Consider the following 8,309-nt stretch of genomic DNA (forward strand, 5'->3'; position numbering starts at 1 on the left):
AGCAGAAAGTACAGAACATCCCCAGATACCCTTTCTCCCTGTCAACATGGTTTTTCCTATTATTAACATATTTCCTTAGGGTGATACATTTGTTACCATTGATGAACCAATATTGGTATATTACTATTAATTAATGGCCATAGTTTACATCTGGGTGAACTCTTTGAGTTATACCTTTTATGACTTATGACAAATGTATAATGTTGTGTACCCCCAATTTCAGTAACATACAGAATAGTTCCACTGCCCTAAAAATCTTCTGTGCTCCTCTTATTTATTCCTCCCTCCTCCCAAACCTTAGCAAACTGTGCTCTTTTTACTGTCATTATAGTTCTGCCCTTTCCAGAATGTCATATGATTGAAATTCACACAGCATATAGCCATTTTAGACAGACCCCTTTCACTTATGCAGCGTGCTTTCAATATGTAAATTCAAATAATTTTATTCTATTATCATTTCCTTGACTTATAGTCTTTTATTGAAATATAATGGACATACAATATTGTATTAGTTTCAGGTGTACAATATAGTGATTTAAGAATTCTATACATTACTTAGTACTCAGCATGATAAATATAGTCATCACTGTTACCATACATTATTACAATATTATTGACTATATTCCTAATGCCTTTTCATTTCTGTGACTTATTTATTTTATTATAGTCTTAAATATTTTCCTAGTTTCAATTCTTTAGTGTTTTTATCAGAGAAGTTCCATATTCCATATGTTGAACTCTCTTATATGTCTTCTATCTGTATTCCTTTTTCTTATGCCCTTTTTATCTTTTCTCCATTTGTATTTGATAATTTTACCCTTCCCTTTTTTGTTTTCTCTTTCTCTTACAGTGTTTACCATGATATTCATCACCATTAGGGTTTTCTTTTTTCATTTTAAATGCTTTTGAAATATTAAGCTAGAGTTTTTGTCTTTAGTTTTGGTTTTCCCAGAAGGAGACCATGAGAAGAGGATTCAGGTGAAATAGTTTATTTGATATATGGAGGAAACACATGGGGAGATAATGGAAGTAAGTGAGGCAAAGGAGGGAAAGACAAGCAATTGAGTACATTATCAATAATGTTACCTTTCTGGGTAACTAGAACATAGTCCTCCTGGAAAACTTCAGACACTAAAGCAAAGATGCTGTCCAGAATGATTGGGCATTTGAGCATGCTTACTTCAGCATCACCTATACTAAAAATTGTAATGATACGGAGAAGTTTAGTGTGGCCCCTGCACAAGGATGGCTTGCAAATTTGTGATATGCTCCATAAAGGGTGTTTTAACTAGGTATTTTCAAATTTCCATTATTGATTGAGGTTTGCTCCAGGAAAGCTTTCATTCTAAGGCACTTCTCCAACTCTGGAAGTAGAGAAGCCAAGCTCTAGGAGCCAGAAAATGTCCTTGGCAATGACATGGAAATGCTGAAAGTGGGGCAGGCAAATGCCAAACATGGTGGAGAAGGGGCACCCACAGTGTCACATTTTTCATCACATTTTTACATTTCACATTTTATATTTCTTTTTGTCACTTTTTTTCTGGCAGGTTTTATTATTTGGTGGCATGCTATTATGTTAATATAAATATGTTCCCAAGCCCTTGCTTTGTTTTATTAGGAGAACCTTATGTGAAAGCAGCAATGATTCAGGGTAGCTCTCAAGTTCATGGCTCAAGGCACACTCTTAAAAATAAAAGTATCTTAAAATATCAAAAATAACTCTTTGTGTATCCACTTCTATGTTCCTTGGGATTAAGTCTGATTCCAGAAGGCTTCTAATCTTTGTCTTTGTGTGGGTCAGAGTTCTACATCACTTCATTTTCCTTTTACAGTACTCTTTCTGCCTATGCCATACCTTCTTTCTCATTACATCTTTCCAATCTCTGAACCATCTTTTTCCTATGATCCTGCTTAATTTAGGTTTTGTTACCATGAATTATTCTTTGGAGTAGAACTTCGTCCTTTGGAAACGAAATGTTTGATCTTTCTGGGATCTTAAGTGGTTTGGGCTGCTTCAGTATTACTTCCCGTTTAATATTTCCCCATAAATTTCATACTTACTTGCAATGAGAAACCTATGAGAACTTTTCTAAATAACACTAGTTTATCTCAGATTTGCTCATCAGGTTATTTCTTAGTGTGCACTTTTTTTTATGGTAGAGGTGGTATTTGTCATTTTTGTGTTCCTAGGGTCATTCTATACTTCAAATTTCTGTGCCACTATGGGGCAACGGTTGGTCCCATATATAGCCGGTGGCTCTTTTGTATTTGGTCATGCCTTCCCCTATTTTGGATTTCACTGAGATTCCTTGTCACCTAGTTTGGTTGAAAATGCTACATATTTTTACCCTCCTACCTCTCATCTTTTCTATCCAAGCTTTGTTTGGTTTTCATGAATGTATTTGGGGATATCAAAACCACAAACAGACAAAAAGCATATGATGTTACCACACTTTTGCTGCCAGAATTTCTCTATTTCTTCTGGGGTCTGTTTTGGTAAGATTATTTTCTTCAAGAGATTGTAAATTAAATAAATAAAAGTATATCTCAATTTCTGCAGAATTAGAACAAAGATTTTTATAATAACATTTTATTATTTTTTAATTTCTTCAATATCTGTAGTGATACTTCATATTTTATTTCTAAATATTGATTATGTGTGATGTATTTTTATTCTTCCTGAAATCTCACCAAGGGTGTCATCATTTTTTATTTGTCTTTTCAAATAATAAACTTTGGCCTTGCTAATAATTATCTTTATTATATGTTTGTTTTTTATTTATTTGATCTCTGCTATAATCACTCATTATTTTTATCTTCTACTTTTTTAAATTGGATTTTTTTCTCTACCGTCATGGAATGTACATTTAGTTAATAATTTTTTAGTCTTTTTTTCTTTTCAAATGTAAGTATTTGTGGTAACTTTTCTCCTAATAATTTTTAGCTGTATCCCACAAATTTGGTATATAGATTTTTAGAGTTTGTTTCAAATTTTTCAAAATCCTTATATTTTTCTCTGATCCATGAGTTAATTTTCAAGAAAATAGTAATTTTTAATTTATTTTTTGTCATTGATTTCTAAATTAATTTTATTTTATTTAAGAAACATGCTTTATATTATTTCATTCCTTTGAAATTTATTGAGCTAGGTTTTAAGACATTACATTTGTAAATATTTTACATAGTCTTGCAAAAAAATGTATTCTGTATTCATTGGGCGAATTAATGTCCTTATATAAGGTCAATTTTGTTAATAGTATTGCTCAAATTTTCTTCAACTTCACTGTTATTTTGTCTGTTTTGTTTGTTTGTTTTTACAAATAAGTGTTTCAAAGAGTCTTCTTTAGTTAATTGGACATTTTTTCATTCTATAGTATCCACTTGATCCCAAGTAATGATATTGCCTTAAAGTTTATTAAAGTCTTACCAATTTTGTTCAAGTATAGCTATACACTTTCCCTTTGGGGTACCATTTCAGATATATTTTTCCTCATTATTTTTCATCCTTTTTTTTTTATTATGTTCAGTTAGCCAGCAAAGTACATCATTAGTTTTTGATGTAGTGTTCAATGATTCATTAGTTGCATATCTTTCTATTAAGATGACTCAGACATGAAATTGTCTTTTTTGAGTAAAAATATTCAATATTGTAAAAAAAATCTAATAAATCTGAGAATCACTGTCTTTTAAGTGGATTTTTTAGTCTAGCCATATTTAATGAAATTCTTAATATTTAAATTTAAGCCATATGAAATTGCCATTTTTATGTAGTCACATTAAAGATATCCTCATTAGTATTATTTTGGAAGCTTTCTCTAGAGAAATAAGGCAAGAAAAGAAAGAAAGGACAAAAGTATCATTATTTTCAAGTACTATATAATACATACATAGAAAACTGAGTAAACTGAAGCAGATATTAGAAATTATTTTTAGCAGTTTACAAAGATGCTTAGCTGCTTACTTAATATATGTTCTAATGGAAGCCTTTTAAATCATCAACAAGAATATAAAAACACACAAAAAAATCTCCTTTCACATTAGACAATCAATTAACAAAATACCTTAGAGTAAATCTAAGTACTCTATAGCACCTTAATGAAGATAATCACAAAATATCATTGAATGATGACATTTATCGAAATGTCATTGAATGAGAAGACTTGAAAAAAAGAGAGAATAGATACATCTGGATGGAAAAATACATTGAAACTATATCAATTTTCATAGGTCTTATTTACTATGTCTAAATAGATTAGCAAACACTAAATTATAGTGTTATAGTACTTTATAACACTTCTGCTTTCATCTACAAAGTATGGGACATACTCTGCAATAAGTTACAACATATATTAGACAGCACACTAGTTAAAAAGGAGAGGAAGTTCTGCTTTTAATTTTGTGGACTTGCAAACCTTTTCTGAAGCATTGACATTGGAGCTTTCATATATGTGACTGTATACTTTGCTATGATTTTTGGCATTTATTTTAACAGAACATAAGAAGAAAGATGAAGGAAATAAATTCTCACAGCCATACAGAGAAAAATGTTCTTTTTGGAGAATGAATTAAACTTGCAAAATTTCACTTTCTGTTGGTATTAATTTATATTCAGGGAACAGAAATATATTATTTAATATTAGTTTTAGCTCTCCTAGATTATTATTCCTAAAAGTTTCTCTACTATCTTCTTTATATGTCATCCCATAATCAATCTCTCCTCCATGTACAATCCAGTGTGATATTTTATTTATTTTGTTTTTTTAAATATTTATTTATTTATTTGAGAGACAGAATTAGAGCACAAGTGGGAGGAGGGGCAAAGGGGGAGAGAGAGGGAGAGAGAATCTTCAGCAGACTCCCCAATGAGCACAGAGCCCAATGTGGGGCTTGGTCCCAGGACCCTAATATCATTACCTGAGTAGAAATCAAGAGACAGAAGCCCAACTGACTGAACCACCCAGGTCCCCCAGTGTGATATTTTAAAGCTAAACAAAAAGAAATCACACCAATCCCTATGTGATTGCTATAATTCCCTATGACTTCCCCTTACAGTTAGAATAAAATGAAAATATAAATGCAACCCCCATGAGCCTACATGATCTAGCCACTCTCTTTCTCTACTTCCTCAACAGCTATCCTTTTCCATCTCAACCACCATTGTCCCCTAAGTAAAAGATTCAGTGTTAGTGAATGAGGCACAGGAACCATGTCTTGGGTCTTCCCATGAAGTAATAATAGAATCTCCTAGAGCCATCTCGTGGCCCTGAGGAGAACTGGCCTGAAGATGGCTTGAACACCACAGTTGACAGGTGGAAAGATGCAAGAACTGTCAATAAGCCAAACCTGGAGAAACATTTGTTCCAATATTCTTGTTGTGTAAAATAGTAATTCCTTATTGCATAAGCCAAAAAAGCTTACCTAAGACAGTTGGGTATCAGAAAACATTCATCAAAGGGGAAAAATTGGATAAAATAAAATGGATGTAAATTTTTGAGTAATGGAACCATAGAAAAAGCAACTATCTAGACTGTGTACTGAGAAAGTGCAATGGCAAAAGTGCCAATTGTCTGATAGATAGAGATTCCAGACTCACAGGAAGCAAAAATAACAGAAGCAAGAATGAGAACTGGGGCAGAAACTGGGATATTTGTCGAAATAAATATATGAAAAAGCCAGCCCTACCCTTTTTTCTCCGATGCCCCATGCCCACAGCAAGACATTTTCATAGAAACATAAACTAGGAGGATCTTTTGCTGAGGAAAATGAACAAATAGGCACAAATAGAAATCCGTTAAATTTTTGTTGAAAGAATGAATGAGTACTTCCTAAAACTTAACATATGCTGCACCATAATGCACAGTAACTGATAGAGGCAGCAGTCAAAAAAGTCAGGAAGAATATATCAGATTTGAAGAATGACCACATTCACATATATAACCTTGTGTGTAACAATTCCAGAATATGAGGTGCCTGGGTGGCTCAGTTGGGTAAGCATCTGCCTTTGACTCAGGTCATGACCTCAGGGTGCTTGGATTAAGCCCTGCATCAGGCTTCCTGCTCAGTGCAGAGTCTGCTTTTTCCTCACCCTCTGCCCCTCCCCCTGCTCATGGTCTCTCTCTCTCTCTTTCACTCTTTCTAATAAGTAAATAAAATCTTAAAAAAGAATTCTAGAATATACACTATTTTTAGGTATACATAGAACATTTACTAAAATTAAATATAATGGAAGCTAAGGAAAGTATTAATACATTTAGAAGAATTAAAACTACATCTTACATTTTTTTTTACCTCAGTGAAATTAAATTTAGATATCAACAGTCCTCCTCTCCTACCTTCCCTCTGCTCACAAATGACTGGAATTTAGTTACCCATTTGGGAATTAAGACAGTGCTTTTAAATAATGCATGAGGGAAATAAAAAATAACAATGGAAAATTTTAAAATATTATGAACCAAATGATAATATAAATAAAAGATATCAAATTTATGATATGTAACTGAAGCTATGCTGATAGAAAATAGATCATCTGAATGCATTAAAAAAAAAACAAGAAAAGTTAAAGATCAGTAATCAAATCAGGGAGTTTCTGCTTCCAGACAAGATAGAGTTTTAAAGACTGGATTTAACCTCTTATCTGAAACAAAGGAAAATCAGACAGAAAAGTATAAAACAATGACTTTTAAGACATTGAAATTAGATAATGAAGGAAGTAATTGCTGAGAGATAGAAAATACATGGGGCAGGGGGCACCTGGGTGGCTCAGTCAGGTAAGTGTCCGCCTTTGGCTCAGGTCATGATCCCAGGGCCCTGGTATGGGGATCCAGTCTTGCACTGGGCTCCCTGCTCAGCGGGGAGCCTGCTTTTCCCTCTCCCTCTGTTGCTCCCCTGGCTTGTGCTCTCTTGCTTTCTCTATCAAATAAATAAAATCTTAAAAAAAAAAGAAAGAAAAAAAAAAACCACAGAGGGTAACTCTATAATTGCTCCCACTGTCAATGCCTTGACAGAGTTGTTAAGAGAACTAAGAAAATTTATTTTTTATTTTTTATTTATTTTTTTATTATTATGTTCAATTAGCCAACATATTAACATCATTAGTTTTTTTTTCCCCCATGCAGTACGTGCCCTCTTTATTTTTTTTATTGTTATGTTAATCACCATATATTACATCATTAGTTTTTGGTGCAGTGTTCCATGCTTCATTGTTTGTTCATAACACCCAGTGCGCCATGCAGAACATGCCCTCCTCAATACCCATCACCAGGCTAACCCATCCCCCTCCCCCCTCCCCTCTAGAACCCTCAGTTTGTTTTTCAGAGTCCATCATCTCTCATGGTTCGTCTCCCCCTCTGACATACTCCCCTTTTCTTCCTCTCCTGTTATCTTCTTCTTTTTCTTTTTTCTTAAAATATGTTGCGTTATTTGTTTCAGAAGTACAGATCTGTGATTCAACAGTCTTGCACAATTCACAGCGCTCACCGTAGCACATACCCTCCCCAATGTCTATCACCCAGCCACCCCATCCCTCCCACCCCCAACCACTCCAGTAACACACAGTTTGTTTCCTGAGATTAAGAATTCCTCATATCAGTGAGGTCATGTGATACATGTCTTTCTCTGATTGACTTATTTCACTCAGCATAACACCCTCCAGTTCCATCCACGTCGTTGCAAATGGCAAGATCTCATTCCTTTGGATGGCTGCATAATATTCCATTGTGTATATATACCACTTCTGCTTTATCCATTCATCTGTCGATGGGCATCTTGGCTCTTTCCACAGTTTGGCTATTGTGGACATTGCTGCTATAAACATTGGGGTACACGTACCCCTTCGGGTCCCTACATTTGTATCTTTGGGGTAAATACCCAGTAGTGCAATTGCTGGATCGAAAGGTAGCTCTAATTTCAACTGTTTGAGGAACCTCCATACTGTTTTCCAGAGTGGTTGCACCAACTTGCATTCCCACCAACAGTGTAGGAGGGTTCCCCTTTCTCCACATCCCCGCCAACATCTGTTGTTCCCTGACTTGTTAATTTTAGCCATTCTGACGGGCGTGAGGTGGTATCTCATTGAGGTTTTGATTTGGATTTCCCTGATGCCGAGCGATGTTGAGCACTTTTTCATGTGCCTGTTGGCCATTTGGATGTCTTCTTTGGAGAAATGTCTGTTCATGTCTTCTGCCCATTTCTTGATTGGATTATTTGTTCTTTGGGTGTTGAGTTTGATAAGTTCTTTATAGATTTTGGATACTAGCCCTTTATCTGATATGTCATTTGCAAATATTTTCTCCCATTCTGTCGGTTGTCTT

The 8,309-nt window shown here is 34.3% G+C and overlaps 1 non-coding gene across 1 annotated transcript; it reads left to right on the plus strand.

Moving 5' to 3' along the window:
* Positions 1–1,172: 1,172 nt before the first annotated feature.
* On the plus strand, positions 1,173–1,280 carry LOC112808861 (U6 spliceosomal RNA). The gene has a single exon (XR_003204462.1). It is a non-coding gene; the product is annotated as a U6 spliceosomal RNA (small nuclear RNA).
* Positions 1,281–8,309: the final 7,029 nt, after the last annotated feature.

The sequence above is a fragment of the Callorhinus ursinus genome, unplaced genomic scaffold (assembly GCF_003265705.2).
Source record: "Callorhinus ursinus isolate GAN/ISIS: 27379988/994484 unplaced genomic scaffold, GSC_fseal_2.0 scaffold78, whole genome shotgun sequence".
Lineage (NCBI taxonomy): Eukaryota > Metazoa > Chordata > Mammalia > Carnivora > Otariidae > Callorhinus > Callorhinus ursinus.